This window comes from Asparagus officinalis, chromosome 6, assembly GCF_001876935.1.
Source record: "Asparagus officinalis chromosome 6, Aspof.V1, whole genome shotgun sequence".
NCBI lineage: Eukaryota > Viridiplantae > Streptophyta > Magnoliopsida > Asparagales > Asparagaceae > Asparagus > Asparagus officinalis.
Window position 1 is genome coordinate 26,787,684 of NC_033799.1, and position 16,634 is coordinate 26,804,317.

The following is a 16,634-nucleotide window of genomic DNA, read 5'->3' on the forward strand; positions in this document are numbered from 1 at the left end:
CCAATCCGCTGCCAAACGCAGCTCAAAACTGCTACCAAACGCAGCTCCAATCGCCGCCAGACGCAGCTTCAATCCGCTGCCAAACGCAGCTCCAATCGCCACCAGATGCAGCTTCATATTGCTACCAAATGCAGCTCCATACCGCTGCAGAACGTAGCTCTACAACGCTACAAACGCAGCTCCACATCGCTGCAAAACACACCTTCACAACGCTGCAAATGCAGCTTCATATCACTGCAGGACGCGCTTCCAGATGCTGCGTTCAAACACAGAATCCATGCCAGAACACAAGCCAAGCTTCTGACTCATTCAAACACAATCCATACTGTTACGAGAAGACCGCTGATCACCCACGATCTGGGGAGTGGTTTTAGTGGGTTGACACACCCGAATAATGGGGCAACTAAACCCCCATATAGGAGCGGATTAAGGGGTCAGTTAAACCCCTAATCTTCCTATAAAATGTCAACAAACTCAACAGAGTTAAAGGAGGAAAAAAGGGGGCCGATTGGAGAGAGGATCAAAAGGCAGCAATCTTCAACAACTGAAGATCTCTCGAGATTCGATACTTAGTTTATTAACCGAATTATTTCGGTCCAAACGACTCTTCTTCACCAGAGTTTGTTACTGATCCTGAACTACAAAGTTCATTAAGAGTTCTTGATCAGACCGACCACACAAGTCAGTTATTCCAGTGAGTATAGATATTCGGATCGTCAACGAGAAGCAAACTCGATGCAAGCATTAGAGGGAGGCATCTCATCGCCACCGTGAAGAACCCAGAATTAAACAAAAGGGAGGATTCAGATCAATCCTCTTCTCTTTTGTAATCAGGAAATCCAAATTATAATCGAGAGTTGAGAGAGTTGTAGACATTCTTTTTCTAAACAGTTAGAGAGAATAAAATCAAACACGATTCTTTCATCGTTTTCTTATTACAAATTTTCCAACAAACAGAATTTCAAGAGAAAAATAAGGTGGAATTATTGCTTCTGAACCAAATAGAATGCAGTAAGTGGTCTAGCAAGCAACAGAGACTTGACCTCTGTGCTTAAATTACCCAGGCATTTATTTTGATAAAGAGTAAAACATGATGATTAAAAAATAAAGCGGAGTTCTATTACCAAACAAAATGCTTACCTGAGCATCTCGTGGGTCAATTCGTGCAGTCTTGCTGAAGATTTCCAGGGCCTTCTCATTTTGACCAAGCTGAACATAAATGTGGCGAACAGCCTTTTAAAAGGAAAAAACCAATCAGATTAATAGCCAAACAAAATAATAAATTCAAATTTTAAGAACAATCTTTTTTCATGTCATATTTACCTTCATGCACTCACAATTTTCAAGGAAAACCGCCAACACCTTTTCAAAGCTTGAAAGAGAACTCCTAAAATCTCCTAGTTTTAGTTGGACTTGTCCCAAGCCTACTCAGAGATCAGTGCATCAAGAATTAACATAATCAATGGATAGGAAAACATCAAATCAAGCATGACTGCTAGATGAAAAAGAAAATGACATGCAGCCATACAACCATTAGAAAACTGACCTCAATATAAATTAAAAAAATGTTTTTGACTCTTTAACAGGCACGTGTAAAGTCCATATTTTCAATCGTTCGTATATACTTATATAAAAGCTACGCCTTTCTACAGATCAAGGCATCTGCTATCTATGAAATACATGAACTACGGAGATATTATGCACACACTGTATGCTCGCTAGAAATATAGTGGTGTGCAATTGACAAATTCTCAGAGATATTCCTACATATGTTAAATGATTTCTATAAGAGGGTAAATCAGCAGCATAATTCATGTTCTTCTAACATGTGCAAGCTTAATGCAAGTAGTTTCCAAGGATGTGCCAGCTATTTCGATGATTGCCCTAAAACACAAATCTACAGACCTTTAACCTCATTATCAAGTAACAGCACTATAGTAAGGGTAACAATGCATAACAGAGCTTTCTCAAAATCATGAAAGCATGACGAAGCAGAGGATAGGCTTAATAACACATACCATAAAATGGCAACACAAAGTCTTGTGGCCTATTAATTTCTTTGACAGACGCCATGTAGTAACGGCTAGCTTTCTCGAAATCACCCTACACTTGTAATAGATATGGTAAAGGCGATCAGTAGTAAAATGAAAATAACATAATATCACATCTGAAGATGCATAATCAATATTCAACATTCAATATGTTTTTAACCTTGCTGTGGTAAGACCTTGCCAAATTGTACTATGAATGTGATTTTGTCAAGCCATGGTTGCTTGTAGCTAGAGCAGTCTCCGTTAACTGTTCAACCAAAAAATGCTATCCAGTAAAGAAAAAGTGATTTTCTAAATGATTTAGCACCATTGAACAATAAGGGTATATTTCAAAGACCTTTGCATTTTCTCCATTCCGTTGCGAATTCCATAAGCTACAAAAAAACGATGCGAAGGTGATCAAGATATGTTGAGCCGAACTCCTCAGAAGAAGCAAAATCAAGAGAGAAGATGCACTCTAACATTAGATATATGATATCATTCACTCCTTAATTTAACATTGCACATTCATGTTACCTTCATTTGTTTGCAAATCCATGATTCCGAGAGCAACTAGAGCCTCAACACTTTCTGGATCTAACTACACAACGTAAATCATAGGGGGGAAATGTAAAACTACATCAATAAGACTCGTTATGCAATATTAGCCAAGCATAATTCATCACATCATCATCCCAGTCACCATACATTTAGATGTTGAAAGAAATTAGGGGAAAAGGAAAAATAAAGAATAGGTGATAAATTAAATGAAGGTATCAAAGACAGCTATATGTGGCATATAAAAGTTAAATGATGTCCCTCATCATAAAAACAGAAAAAGAACAAAATGATTAATATTATCATCTAGTCTTTTTTCCATCAAAGTGTCAAATACATCGAAAAAAGTTAAATCAAAATATGACATAATTTAAATCTAAATAGGTGAAGAACTATTGGTAAAGGAAATCATCGTCAAGAGAAAGGCTTGTCATGAATCCTGGAAGGATGCATAGGAAAGTCAGCTATTTAATGTAGAACAACTTTCATTTGGAAGATCACAAAAAGATGTAAAGAAAATTGTTCAACATTGAATAGTAGACATTCATTTTTGGGAAGGGCATACTATTCTACTAAATTTTAATTTTGTGATACAACATTTGTATAAATCATAGTTTCACGAGTTGTGAAAACTCAAAACAAGTGTGAAATTTTCTCTTTATCCTTTTTTTCTTGGCTCTCTAGTTTCCTTTAAGTGTGAAATTTTCTCTTTATCCTTTTCTTCTTGGCCCTCTAGTTTCCTTTACAAATCTCAAATGCTACCTGAAACCATCTCCAATCATTTGGTATCATAGATAAAAGAAACAGCTAGAAGATGGTTCCGCACTATTTAAAATTTGAGATTTGTGATGAAAAGCCGGAGAAAAAAGAAAGATACGGAGCACTTTTTGGACTTCCTTTAGGGTTTCACACTTTGTATAACTAGTATTTCACACCCAAAATTGCATCAATCTGATACTAAAAGAATGCTACTTTCTATTTCAACAAAATTAGAGGTTTCGAAAACATTTTTTTCCTTCTTATTCAAGAAAAATCAGTTTACAGTTATGAAACTCAAGCACCGATAATTTAATTCGCATTATAGAGCTTGTATCACAATAAAACAAAAGATTTTCTAAACAATTAGGCTGTACAAATTCCTAAATCAACTATAACTGAACAAATAAATTATCTTGACAATTAAAATCCTAGATATTAAAAGTCTCAGCCTATTTCTCTCCTTTTATTTCTATTAGTGATTTTTGCTGCTACAATTATTGTCCCCTCCTTTTCTCTTCATTTATTCTACATTGACTTTCCAAATAGAAGTCCCCATTCTACATCACCATAAAATTCATGCAATTTAAGCTCGTGGAAGCGAAGACAAACCTCCAAAATTATCCTTATCTAAGAAAAAGTGCAGAAAGAAAGATTGTTACTATAAACTTAAGATACAAATAAACCCAAAGAGCAAAAATAAAAGATGTCTCATAGAGTAGGACTTAGTAGAATGAGCACACCTAACCAAGAAGAGCAGGGATGTTATCAGGATCTTCATCAAAAACTATTTTAAAGAAACCAGAAGGTTGCTGGAGGTCACCTTTGGCCACAAAAAGATACCCTGAATAAATATGTAAAGTTGATGGATAACTGATTAGCAAGTGCAACTCATTGATAATATAACAATTTCCTACTAATGTCTCACAATAGATTACAGAAAAAATAAGGATAAAAGAAAGGAAAGTCGGTCCTTATTGAACAGTTAGACTACAATCATTTTTCTTTATATAAGTGAGTTTGATACACGTGATAAATGTTTAATATCGGTATTGGAAGCCCAAATGGAAAAGATGGAAGACATTATTGAGCTATTCATAATAACCTAATTTCTGATAGTACATCCAGGATGTAGAATATGATTTCCTAACTAGTAATTTGCCTTTGGTATTTGGTCTTTGATTTCATGTACATGATATCTCCAAACATGTAAACTGAATCAGGAGCCACTAGTTTAGAAATTCCAAAATAAAAGTAAAAGATAAAACCAGTGCCCTTTATACATGTTTCACTTGTTCTCTTCTAGAAACATAGTCAAATATTAACCACGAGGCTTAGCCAAATAATTATAACAAGAATCTGATAGATTGACGAGATAAACTAAACATCAATTAGATTTGATATTATTAAACTACAATTTTAGAAAATAATCTTAATTTTTCTTGGAGTCTATCCAATCAAACTATGTTTAGTCAAAGAAAATCTATTACTATTATTCTATTACTATTATTATTTAAGAAAAGCTGCAATTTCGGTTCACCCATGTGTGTCAAATTCTCAAAAAAATCAACATGTCCTCAACAATTTATTGCACACCAAAATTAATTAGAAGCACAAAATTGGAAAGATCAACATCCTAACTACCATCCACTACTTGATAACTACCCCCACTCCCCATATTTTCTAATAGTAAGATACTTTACGTCATGTGACAATAATTTTCTAAAAATACATTCACATCAGTATTGATTATTAAGGAATTAAAAGAATTTTGCGCACAACTTTACCATGTAATGCATGCATTGCGTGCACCAGTAAGGGCGGAAGAAAACTGTTATTTAAGGATTAAGCAACTATTAGAGAGGAAAGTAAATAGTGTGAACTTCAAACTGTTACCGTGATATTGAAATGTGAGGCAAGGGTACCTATTACTACATATCACACAAGCATATCTGTTTCGGGTGGCGAGGTGTGTGGAAAAGGACAAAGGTTAATGAATGAACAGTGATACTATAAAGAATTAATACAAGAATGCATCAAGTGAATTGCATTTTAAACATTGTTATCGATTAAAAAAACCTGTTACTATGTAAGCTCTTTCTACAAGACACTCACCTTTACCGATCCATGTCGATGGTTCATGAACATCGATCCTTGATGCTCTATTGTAATATTGAGTTGCTATTTTAAAATTCTCATTATTTTCTCATTTCATCTCAAGATTCCCCAGATAAGTATGATATGCCCCCCAAAGCATTTAGGATAGCAATCTGCTCGTACTTCACATCAGCATAATACTCATCGATTTCTGCAACATGAACAATATCATAAACACATAGTGCTCGTTGATTTTAGCAACATAAATAATGCCGGAAGTAGTACCACATATATGCAAAATCTAAACATATAACGCAAAACATATGCACGACTATTGGGATGAGTGATGATAATAGAAACAACATAAAGAAATTTTAATAACACGATGCTCATCAGTTATCTCTTCGCTTAAAATGATCCTTTTTTCTCTAGCAATTTAGAGGAAAAAACACTTAAAATCAAATACCTGGACCCGAACCTTCCTCCAAAATTTGCCGAAACTGTTTGATTTTTCCTTGCTGTAAGTATTCTCTCTGCACGCATAACAACGAAACAGCAGTTTATAGATTATTACATTTTGAAAGTTTTTAGAAGTAATTGGTGAGCCAATCAAGAAATTAAGCCCCAACTAAGTCTAAGAGGAGGTTCTTGGTGTTAAGTGATAAATACTTAACACGGAGGGGTTTGACAATCGTCAATGATCAGGATATTAAAATTCTAAGTACTATGTCTAGACTTTAACCATAGGAATATTGAGTGTACAGACACATTAGAAGTTTGAGTGGATTCAACCGAAAGGAATTTTGGTGGTCCTACCATCAATTAGTCTGATCGGTGGGGGAATTTGTGATGGAAGAATGTGAGTCGTCAAACACTAATGGGAGTTTTGTGAGGGAAGATTGATCCATCAAAGTGATCGAATATTATCTTAGCAAAAGAGTGTTCATAAATCACAGTAGGGGTTTAGCGTTTATCACTTTGTTCATAATGATCGGGTTATCCCTTAGAAATTTACATGTAGCATTCTTCCGAGAACTTCCCGTTACAAGAATCATCCACCCTAGCTTCCCTTGCAAAACCGCGTCTAACATTGTGCTTAGTTGGATGACCGGGTTATCCTTAAGAATACCAAGCATAGCACTCTCCAGGAACTTCCCGTGAAAGAAAGCAAACAATTTAGACTCATATACCTATTGGAGTTTTGCCGCTCTCATTGGGCTTAGTTTAACGTTATGACGCCAGCTTAAACCAAGGTTTGGATGCTCTTCTTAAGAGCGAAGCAAGCCTTGGTGGGATGAAGGATCCTCCTGTTGTACGCACAGTACTTCGGATCTGTAGTATTGATACGAGTCGCCATGTGAGCACTCTTGATCGCGGAATTATCAAGAGTGGGTAAAGAAGAAAACAACTGAAGAACACAAGAGTTTAATTAGGGCGAAGGAAAATACCTTCTCTAGATTATGAGAATCAATTAGATTTACAAAATCTCTCTCTCACAATCTCTCTAGATCAAAGTTTTACAAATCTCTCTCTCACAATCTCTCTAGATCAAAGAACAACCTCCCTGATCTCTTTTCTGATTACAAACTGAGTTTTTCTCCCTAGAAAAGTCGTGTTTCTATTTATACTAAACAGAAATCCCAACTGGAGCAGAAAACAGACCTAGGCCCGGATCCACTACGCGGTCGACCGCAGTGCCCAAGGCGGTCGACCGGTCAGAACGACGAAATCTGGAAATCGATTACAGGGTTTTTCGGTCGACCGCAGTGCCACCATCAGTCAACCGATCTCAGTCCCGATACACAGTTGGGGTCTGTGCACGATGCAGTCGATCGCTGTGACCAGGCCGGTCGACCGGACAGAGCCCAACTATAATTCCTGCAGTTTTGATGAATCCTTCGACTTCGTTGCTTCCAATGGCCTCGTCCACGACTCCTCTACTTAATTCCTGCAGTTTTGATGAATCCTTCGACTTCGTTGCTTCCAATGGCCTCGTCCACGACTCCTCTACTCTATTCTCAAGATACCATGAGAATCATCTATCCTCAAGCTCCCATGAGGATCGCTAAGCTCCCGAAGAGAAGATACACCCGTATCAAGTATTATCAGCTTTCTCCTGATCTGCGATAGGTGGAAGCTTGATCTTGTTATTTTCAAAGAGAGATTCGAAAATGGCCGGAACGTCTTCGTCCTTAAAAGAGTACTCTTTTTGGAATTTCGGATCCGAAGTCTTTTGCTATCTTCGGGGTTGTTATTACGACGTCTGATTAACATCAGCAACTGCTGTGGGTGCCTTCCCCTTACCCCGAGAGATGAAGCTTGAGTTCGAAGGATTGACCATCGGTCAGCTCCTCTCGGCCTTTTTCCTTCTGAGGAAACATTCGGCCCACTCTTCGTACATCTTCAACTCTTTCCAGGTATTGGAAGGTGCTACTCCCATAACTTCCAACACGTCCAAAGAGAGGTTGTTGTGATAGGTTTAGAGGATGAAGTCCTCTGTGATCGGATCTCGGCAGTTCATTGCCTTATTCCTAAAGCGCTTGATGAAGTCGTTGATCATCTCGTCATCTTCCTGTTTCTCATCGAAGAGTGTCCTGATTGACACCTCGGCATCATCATCAAAGAAGTGAGCGAGGAACAGGTTCTTCAGGTCGGCCCAGCAATTGATGCTTCCAGGTTTGAGACGACAGTACCAATCCAAGGCGGACCCGCGAAGGGTGCCAACAAATGATTGGACCATCAATGCTTCATTACTGGAGATCATGCCCAAATGAGATTTGAAGTAGATCAGATGCTGAGTGGGCGAGCCCTTCTCATCAAACGGAGTGAAGTTAATGAGGTTGAACTTCATTGAATATGGGATCGACTCCCACACTCTCGGGTAAGGACATGGAATATCGATCTTCTTCACCTCTCGAGTAAACATCAGAGCATTAACTTTGCTCTCGAGATCTTTTATCTTTTCATCCTCACTCGTATCCTTCCTTGGTCGATTTTGAGGAGGAACAACGGGGCCACCCCCAGTGTTGTCATCATTGGTGGGACCACCCCCGGTGTCGTTATTCTCAATAGGGCCACCCTCAGCGTTCTGGTCAACGAGAGGGTTATCAGTATTAAGGTGTTCATCTACATCTAAATCACTATCTGCATGGTTAGCATTTTTGCGATGACTGGATTCACCTATCTAATTCGACAAGGCTCGAATCTGTTGGTTGTGCTCTTGTATCATCTCCTGTATAGCCATTTTCATTTCGATTTTGAATGCTTCTTTCTGCTTGGCTAAAGCATCCTCAACCATTTTGGCTACTTCCTCGGTGTTAATCATGAATGCCTCGCGAGATTGTCCTGGGCTGGACACCGTATTATCAGAAGCGACGGCAAAATTATCATATGATGCTTCATCATCCAAGGATAATTCCTTCTGCATCCACTGATAATGATACGAGTGGCCGTGTGAGCACCTTTGATCGCGGAATTATCAAAGGTGGGTAGAGGAGAAAACAATAAGAATACAAGAATAACTCAGGTTTTGGGTGAAGGAAAATACCTTCTCTAGATTATGAGTATGCAATTTACAATCTCTCACAATCTCACTCTAGAATTGAAGAACAGGCTTTCCAAATCTCAATTACAATTTTAGTCTCTCTTGATTAAACTCTCTCCCCTTTTAAGCCCTAAAACAATCCCTTATATATGTGTACAAACGAGGGTGGCAAAGTGGTAAATAACCAAACCTAATCCAAACAGGAAAACACGTAAATAGAGTCCTTAACGAATCTAGAAAACTCCAATGAGTCGACTCATGACTGAGATGAGTCGACTCGTCCAAAACTGGACGAAACTCAAGACCAACAATGACTCGACTCATGACTGAGATGAGTCGACTCCTGACCTCATATGAGTCGACTCATAACTGATGAGTCGACTGGTCAGAGACAAACTACAAACTGAGCTTGGTGTCGTGAGTCGACTCATGACAGGCATGAGTCGACTCAACCTGATGAGTCGACTCATGTACATGTATGAGTAGACTCACAGGCTAAAATCTGAATACTTTGACTCTTCGATTCTTTGCCTTGTTTCTCGCTCCAACATGTGTTCTCTTGTACTCTTTGACACCTCTATTCTCATGCTATCATGAGAATCATCTATCCTCAAGCTCGCATGAGGATCACTAAGTTCTGAAGAGAAGATATACCCATATTATGGGTCCCCCCTTTAGGAACTTGAAGTCCCGCTCAAGTTAGAACTTTAGCTGAGGAAACTCGCGAGCCCCTCCTTCCTTGTTGAACCATTTAGCCTTGCTAGGAACTTGACCTTGACGTCCAACGAGAAACGACTCCTTCATTCCCCGTCTCAACGTGGTCGTCTTTCGCTCCAAAATGCAATCTTCCTTCAGCGGCTCCTCTCTATCAAACCACAAGTCTTCAACATGCAGCAAGATCACCTTGTCATCACCTTCATCATTCAGTAATGGAGGCTCAAACAACTTCAAGTACTCGGCATTGATCACCGAATACATGCCTAAGTAAGGTGGTAAATCGAGCTTGAAAGCGTTGTCGCCAATCTGATCGAGAATCCGAAATAGACCATAACATTTCGGTTTCAACTTCTTCCCTTCTCCCTTGAGCCTCTCCTTACTCAATTTCAGCCACACCATATCGCTCACTCTAAAGTTACAAGAAATCCGATGTTGATCATGCTTCGCCTTGTACCTTGCTTGTGACTTCTTCAACTGTGCTTCAACCGAGGCATGAATATGCACAATCATCTCCAGAAATCGTTGAGCACATTGTCTTTCATTCCCCTCCTTGCCGTCCGTCATAGCTTCACGCGAAAACACAAGATCAAACGGACTCGGCGGTAAGAATCCATAATAAGTCTCAAACGGTGACTTTCCCAAAGATCCATGAATCGCCTGATTAAAAGCAAACTGCAAATATGGTAGGCTCTCTTCCTAAGTCTTGGGATGTCTAGAATTATACCCCCACAACATATGCACCATAGTCCGGTTGACTACCTCCGTTTGTCCATCTGTTTGTGGATGAAAGGCCGTCCTCTTCTTCAATTTAGTGTCCATTAAACTTCACAAAGAATCCCAAAAATGTCTGAGAAAACGGCTATCCCGATCAGAAATTATCGAACTCGACAACCCAAAATGCTTCCACACATGCTCAAAGAACAACTATGCTACACCCGCTCCTATCACGGTCTTCTTACAAGGAATCAAAAACACCATCTTACTGAATCGGTCCACCACAACGTACAAATAGTCATGCTCACGCTTGGCAGTTGGCAACCAACCTATAAAATCCATAGATATGCTCTCCCACGGCCTAGAAGGAACCTGTAGTGGTAGGTATAATCCCCTCTTCCTGTTAGAAGGCTTCGAAATACAGTATAACTTACACCCTCCAACATACTTGGTCACATCATCAAGCATCCGTGGCCAAAACACATGTCGTCGTAGATTGAGAAGTGTGAATTCCAAAATGTCCTTGCACACGCGAGGTATGTGCCTCTCTAATCCACTGCAACCTATCACCATCCTCCGGAATACATAGTGATGTTCCCCGATACAACAATCCATCTTCTCCAAGTGCATACTCCCCCTTTTGACCAGCCTTCGCTTGCTCGAACACATTACCGAAGTCTCTACTAGATGCATACAGCTGTACATACTCCAAAGGAACCAAGGGCTGAATACGCGTTGCCACCAATATAGCCCTTACCAGCGGATGAGATAACATATCGGCCAACTTGTTTGTCGCCCCCTTCTTGTCACTAATAATGATGTTGAAAGCCATCAAATAAGACATCCACTTCATGTGCCGCGCCTGCTGTAGCTTCGTCTGGGCATGTAAGAACTCCAACGGCTTATGATCCGAGTGCACAACCACCTCCTTCCCCAACAAGTACACCCTCTAATGCTTAATCGCCTGATAAAGTGCATGGAACTCCTTGTCATAGGTCGGATAGTTCACAATAACACCCGTAAACATCGCAGAATGGTATTCCACTGGCTTCCCATCATGAATCAACACTGCGCCCATCGTATAACTAGACGCGTCAATCTCCACCTCGAAAGTCCGCTGCAAATTCGGCAAACCTAACACCGGTGCCTCTGAGATCTTCCTTTTTAGCAACTGAAAAGCCTCCTCATGCGTTCTTCCCCACTCGAACTAAACCTTAACCTTTGTGAGGCCATGTAACGGTGCCGCATAAGTTAAAAAATGTCGAATGAACTTGCGTAAATACTGGCAAGCCCCTATGAAACTTCGTACCTCAGTCACTGTCTTCGGCGTTGGCCACTTCCTGATCACCATCACCTTACCCGGATCTATCCTCCTCTGGCCCTTCCCTACGATGAAGCCGAGATACACCAACTCGTCCTTCTTAAACTCGCACTTCTTCCCGTTGAGCTTCATCCCTACGATGAAGCCGAGATACACCAACTCGTCCTTCTTAAACTCGCACTTCTTCCCGTTGAGCTTCAGCTGTCCGTCCTGCAACAATCTAAACACCTTCTCCACATAAACAAGATGCTCCTCCCAGGTCTTACACCAAAATATCATCAAGGTACACAATCACAAAATCCTCTATGAAAGGTCACAACAAATCATTCATGAGCCTCATAAAAGTCACCGGAGCATTGCATAACCCAAACGGCATCACTAACCACTCGAGCAGGCCCTGTTTGGTCTTGAACGCCATCGTCCAAGTGTCTTCCTCCCGAATCCTCACCTGATGATAGCCAAACTTCCAATCCAACTTTGTGAAGAACCTCGCTCCCTCCAACTGGTCCATAAGATCATCGATCCGTGGTAGTGGGTAACGATTCTTGATCGTTATCTTGTTGAGCGACCGATAATCCACGCACATGCGCCAGCCTCCATCCTTTTTAGGCACCAATAACACCGGTGACCCGTAAGGTGAACAACTCGGCACTATCACTCCCGTCTCTAAGAGCTACTGAACCTGTTTCTTGATCTCCTCGGACTCCTATACTGATGTGCGGTATAGGCCTATGTTTGGCAAGGAACTCTCACCGGTCAACATAATCTCTTGCTCTACACCGTGCCTTGGTGGTAGTCCCGTGATCTCTGAAACAAATCTGCATACTTGGCATTCAAACTATCAAGATCCCCCTCCTGAAGTTTGCTCAAGGTGGACAAACATATCCTACTCAGCTGCTCTTCATAAGGCCGAATGAACAACAAAACAAACCTCCTGCCTGCATTCACCAACCTCTTAGCCTGAGTCACTGTCACCAAACTCGTCTCCTACAGAAGAGATGCCAAATGAAAAATGAATTGTGCGCCATCCTTGGTGAACATATACTTTTGGGCCCGCCGATCATATACCGCGTGTCTATCCCATAAGTAAGGATTACCCAAAAAAACTTGGCAAACATCCAACGGAACCACGTCGCATGTAACCTCATCAATATATGACTCATGGAGTGCAAATCTAAACGTACACTTGTTCACCACACTCAATCCCGCTTCCTTCTGAATCCACCCTAAAGGATAGGGCTTCGGATGCTTCACCATCTTCAATCCCAACTTCTGTACTAATGCTTCAGATATCAGGTTCTTCTGACTCCCTGTATCTACAATGGCATCCACTAAGATGGTCTTGACCTGCAACTTCAAAACAAAGAGTTGCTCCCTCGGGTCGTCGTCTTCTTTCGCGGCCTGTTTCCCCACCATAAGATTGAGGCTATTGTTGGGCTCTGTCATTCCGGGAACCTCCTTCGGACCCTGCGCTATCATGTATGCTTTCTTCTCCTCTTTTTCTTCAACCCTTTTGGCTTCAGATGAGGGTACTTCTCCCAGCAACGGTCAGCCACGTGCCTTGTCTACTTGTAGTGATTGCATATCAATCCTACCTTCCCCGAATCACCCTTCTTCTTCTCTTCCTTATGTTGAGATCCACTAGACTTGCCTCCCGATTGTTTGGAATCTCCCTTCATTTCGTTGCCCTTCTTCTGTTTGCCCTCAATGGCAATTGCCTTCACACTCGCCTCTGTAATCGTCCCGACCATGAACAGCTTCATCTCCTTCCGGATGTAATCATTCAGATCCACCATGTATTTCATGAAGATGGAGTATTCCTCAATTACGATGTTTAGAACTATGGCCTGCTGCTGGAACTCTGTCGTATACTCTTGAACGGTCTGATTGAATCTTTGGCATAAGCTGTACCACTTGTACTAACGCTCTTCAAGGAACCCCACCGGATAGAACTACTTTCTCAATAGCTCTTTGAATTTGTTCCACGACACCGCCTTCTTTTCCTGTTTGCAGTAGGACTTCCACCATGTCAACGCGTGACCCGAAAGCTTCAACGTCGCGAACATGATCTTCTCCTTGAATGAATATTTGTAGAGAGTGAAGTACATCTCCATACGCTCAATCCAATCATCGAGCTTCTCCACATTGACACTCCCATCATAGATAAGAATCTCCACTTTGAAATCTATCTTCAAATTTTGGTAATTATTTTTACCCCCTTGATGTCCAACAGTCCTAACAATCTCAATTCCCTCATCTGAATCAGACTTCTTGCTCTCTTCATCGGACTCGATGAGTTTCTTCTTACCCTTCGAAGAAGGTTCCTCCCTTTTGTCCCCTTTGTTAATGAGACCTACGAGCTGACTGAGTGTCGAACCAATCGTCTCTATTTGCTTTTCCACGGCATCAAGTCTTGTTGAGTTATCTGCTTCAGACATACGAGTAAGGACCATACACAGGATGCCCCTTCATCGGATATGATTCTCTGATATGAACTTGATATGAGTTGTCGTGCGAGCACCTTTGATCACGGAATTATCAAAGGTGGATAGAGGAGAAAACAATAAGAACACAAGAATAACTCAGGTTTTGGGCGAAGGAAAATACCTTCTCTAGATTATGAGTATGCAATTTACAATCTCTCACAATCTCACTCTAGAATGGAAGAACAGGCTATCCAAATCTCAATTACAATTTTAATCTCTCTTGATTAAACTCTCTCCCCTTTTAAGCCGTAAAACAATCCCTTATATATGTGTACAAATGAGGGTGGCAAAATGGTAAATAACCAAACCCAACCTAAATCGAAAAACGTGTAAATAGAGTTCTTAACGAATCTGGAAAACTTCGATGAGTCGGCTCGTCCGAAACTGGACGAAACTCAAGACCAACAATGAGTCAACTCATGACCTCATATGAGTCGACTCATAACTGATGAGTCGACTGGTCAGAGACAAACTGCAAACTGAGCTTGGTTTCATGAGTCGACTCATGACAGGCATGAGTCGACTCAACCTGATGAGTCAACTCATGTACATGTATGAGTCGACTCACATGCTGAAATCTGGATACTTTGACTCTTCGATTCTCTGCCTTGTTTCTCACTCCAACCTGCGTTCCCTTATACTGTTTGACACATCTATTCTCATGCTATCATGAGAATCATCTATCCTCAAGCTCTCATGAGGATCGCTAAGTTCCAAAGAGAAGATACACCCGTATCAGATAATCCTTTTGTCTAATGGTTACCGGTCGTAACCGGGTTAGACAATGCGCTATGAGAGGGTCAGAACCAAAGGGTTGAATCGACTTTCCCCTATCAGCCATATTAACTGTGACTCCGGATTGTTTAGGTCTAACCGCTTCCAGCTAGAGTCGAGACATCAGTTGGGCTATTTCCGAATTAACTCTTCTTCCTGAAGAAAAGTCGGGGCTAGAACCACTTGAAACAATCAAGGACTTTCCCTTAATGACCATTTGATGGTAACTTCTTGGAATTCGTCATCTTGAACAGCCGATCGTTTTTTGCGGACACACTTTGGTTTGGACTTGGTCGTTTCATTGGAGATCCTCTCGAATATCAAGACCCTCTATGGAGCGGTCTTGGGGTAGTTACATGCTGATAATACTATCCTATTAATCTCGACGAACGGACATTGAGGGTCCGCTTCCCGGGTACTTCTCTTTCGATATTTGTTCGTACCCCTAGCCTGATAGTATAACTTATCGGCATAATGACCGGAGCAATCTATCGTGTGTTGGTACAACTTCCCAGGTATAATGTTATCAACGTCAGATGAATACATTTCTTTCTAGGGATTTGCCGCCTTGTTGGCGTTCTCAAGAGTCACACGTTTAGAGCCACGTATTTGTAAGCGTGAACTCTTGACGGGTTCTTGGACTTCAATTCGCCATCTGAGGCGGTCAGTTACAGGGGTTTTCCTAATATGGGAAGGCTCTGACTTGTTGCGAGGGCGTGTGTGACCCTCAGTTCGAGTAGTTGCTCGGGGTTCAGTCATCGGACTCAAGCGCTCTTTGATCGCAACTTTAACTTGATCCTTGTACAAAGGACCAAGATGATCCGCCATTGGCTTCTTGCTTTTGAATGAGTCTACACTGCCGTGAGGATTCATTGGAAGTATCGGATCAATCAGAGCAGGAGCGGAACTCAACAGAATCAGAAAGATGGGTACAGAGTGTTTTCCGTCTCGGCCCTGGTGCGGGTCAGACTTGAGTGACTCGCGACTTGGAGGGTTAGATTGAAGTGATCCACGGTTTGGAGGGTCGGATTGAAGTGAACCGCGTCTTGGAGGGTCGGATTGAAGTGACCCACGGCTTGGAGGGTCTGATTTGGCTTGGAGGGTCAGATTGAAGAAAGGGTAAAACAAATAATGTGGCGGAAATTGTTAAGAGTGAGGAGGTAGAAGAAAGGGTATGTGTCATTCATGAAAGGGTAAAATGAAGATGCATCAGAGCTTTAGAATCTGAAGCGGCGGAGCTAGGAACGAAGTGCTAGAAGAAGATAGGAATAGATATTTTTGTCCGGAGGTGTTTTCAATGATATGTGTCATTTTTTCCAAGTGGCGTTTTCAAGGGTAAGAGTTTTTAGTAATAGGATATAGATGATCCGAAAGGACCCAAACGGTACTTGGCTAGCACACGAGGGACCTACAACAAAGTTTTGCCAAAAGTCTATATGCATTATTATATTATCCATCATTTACCTTCCTTTTAAAGAAAATATCTGATGAACTAAACCTAACCTCTTCATGAAATGCGTATAAAATGAATCGACGCGCTCGCTCCTCGCTCTCTCCGATTTCTTAAAACAAAAAGGTGGTTCCTTTTTCCCGCTCCACTAAACCCCGAACAAATCCCCCATTAAAAATCTAGGGTT

At 41.0% G+C, this 16,634-nt stretch overlaps 1 long non-coding RNA gene across 1 annotated transcript; it reads right to left on the reverse strand.

Annotated features, from left to right (window-relative positions):
- On the reverse strand, positions 1,391–2,352 carry LOC109844547. The gene is made up of 3 exons (XR_002248060.1): positions 2,212–2,352; positions 2,019–2,103; positions 1,391–1,424 (listed from the first exon to the last, which is right to left on the reverse strand). It is a non-coding gene; the product is annotated as an uncharacterized LOC109844547 (long non-coding RNA).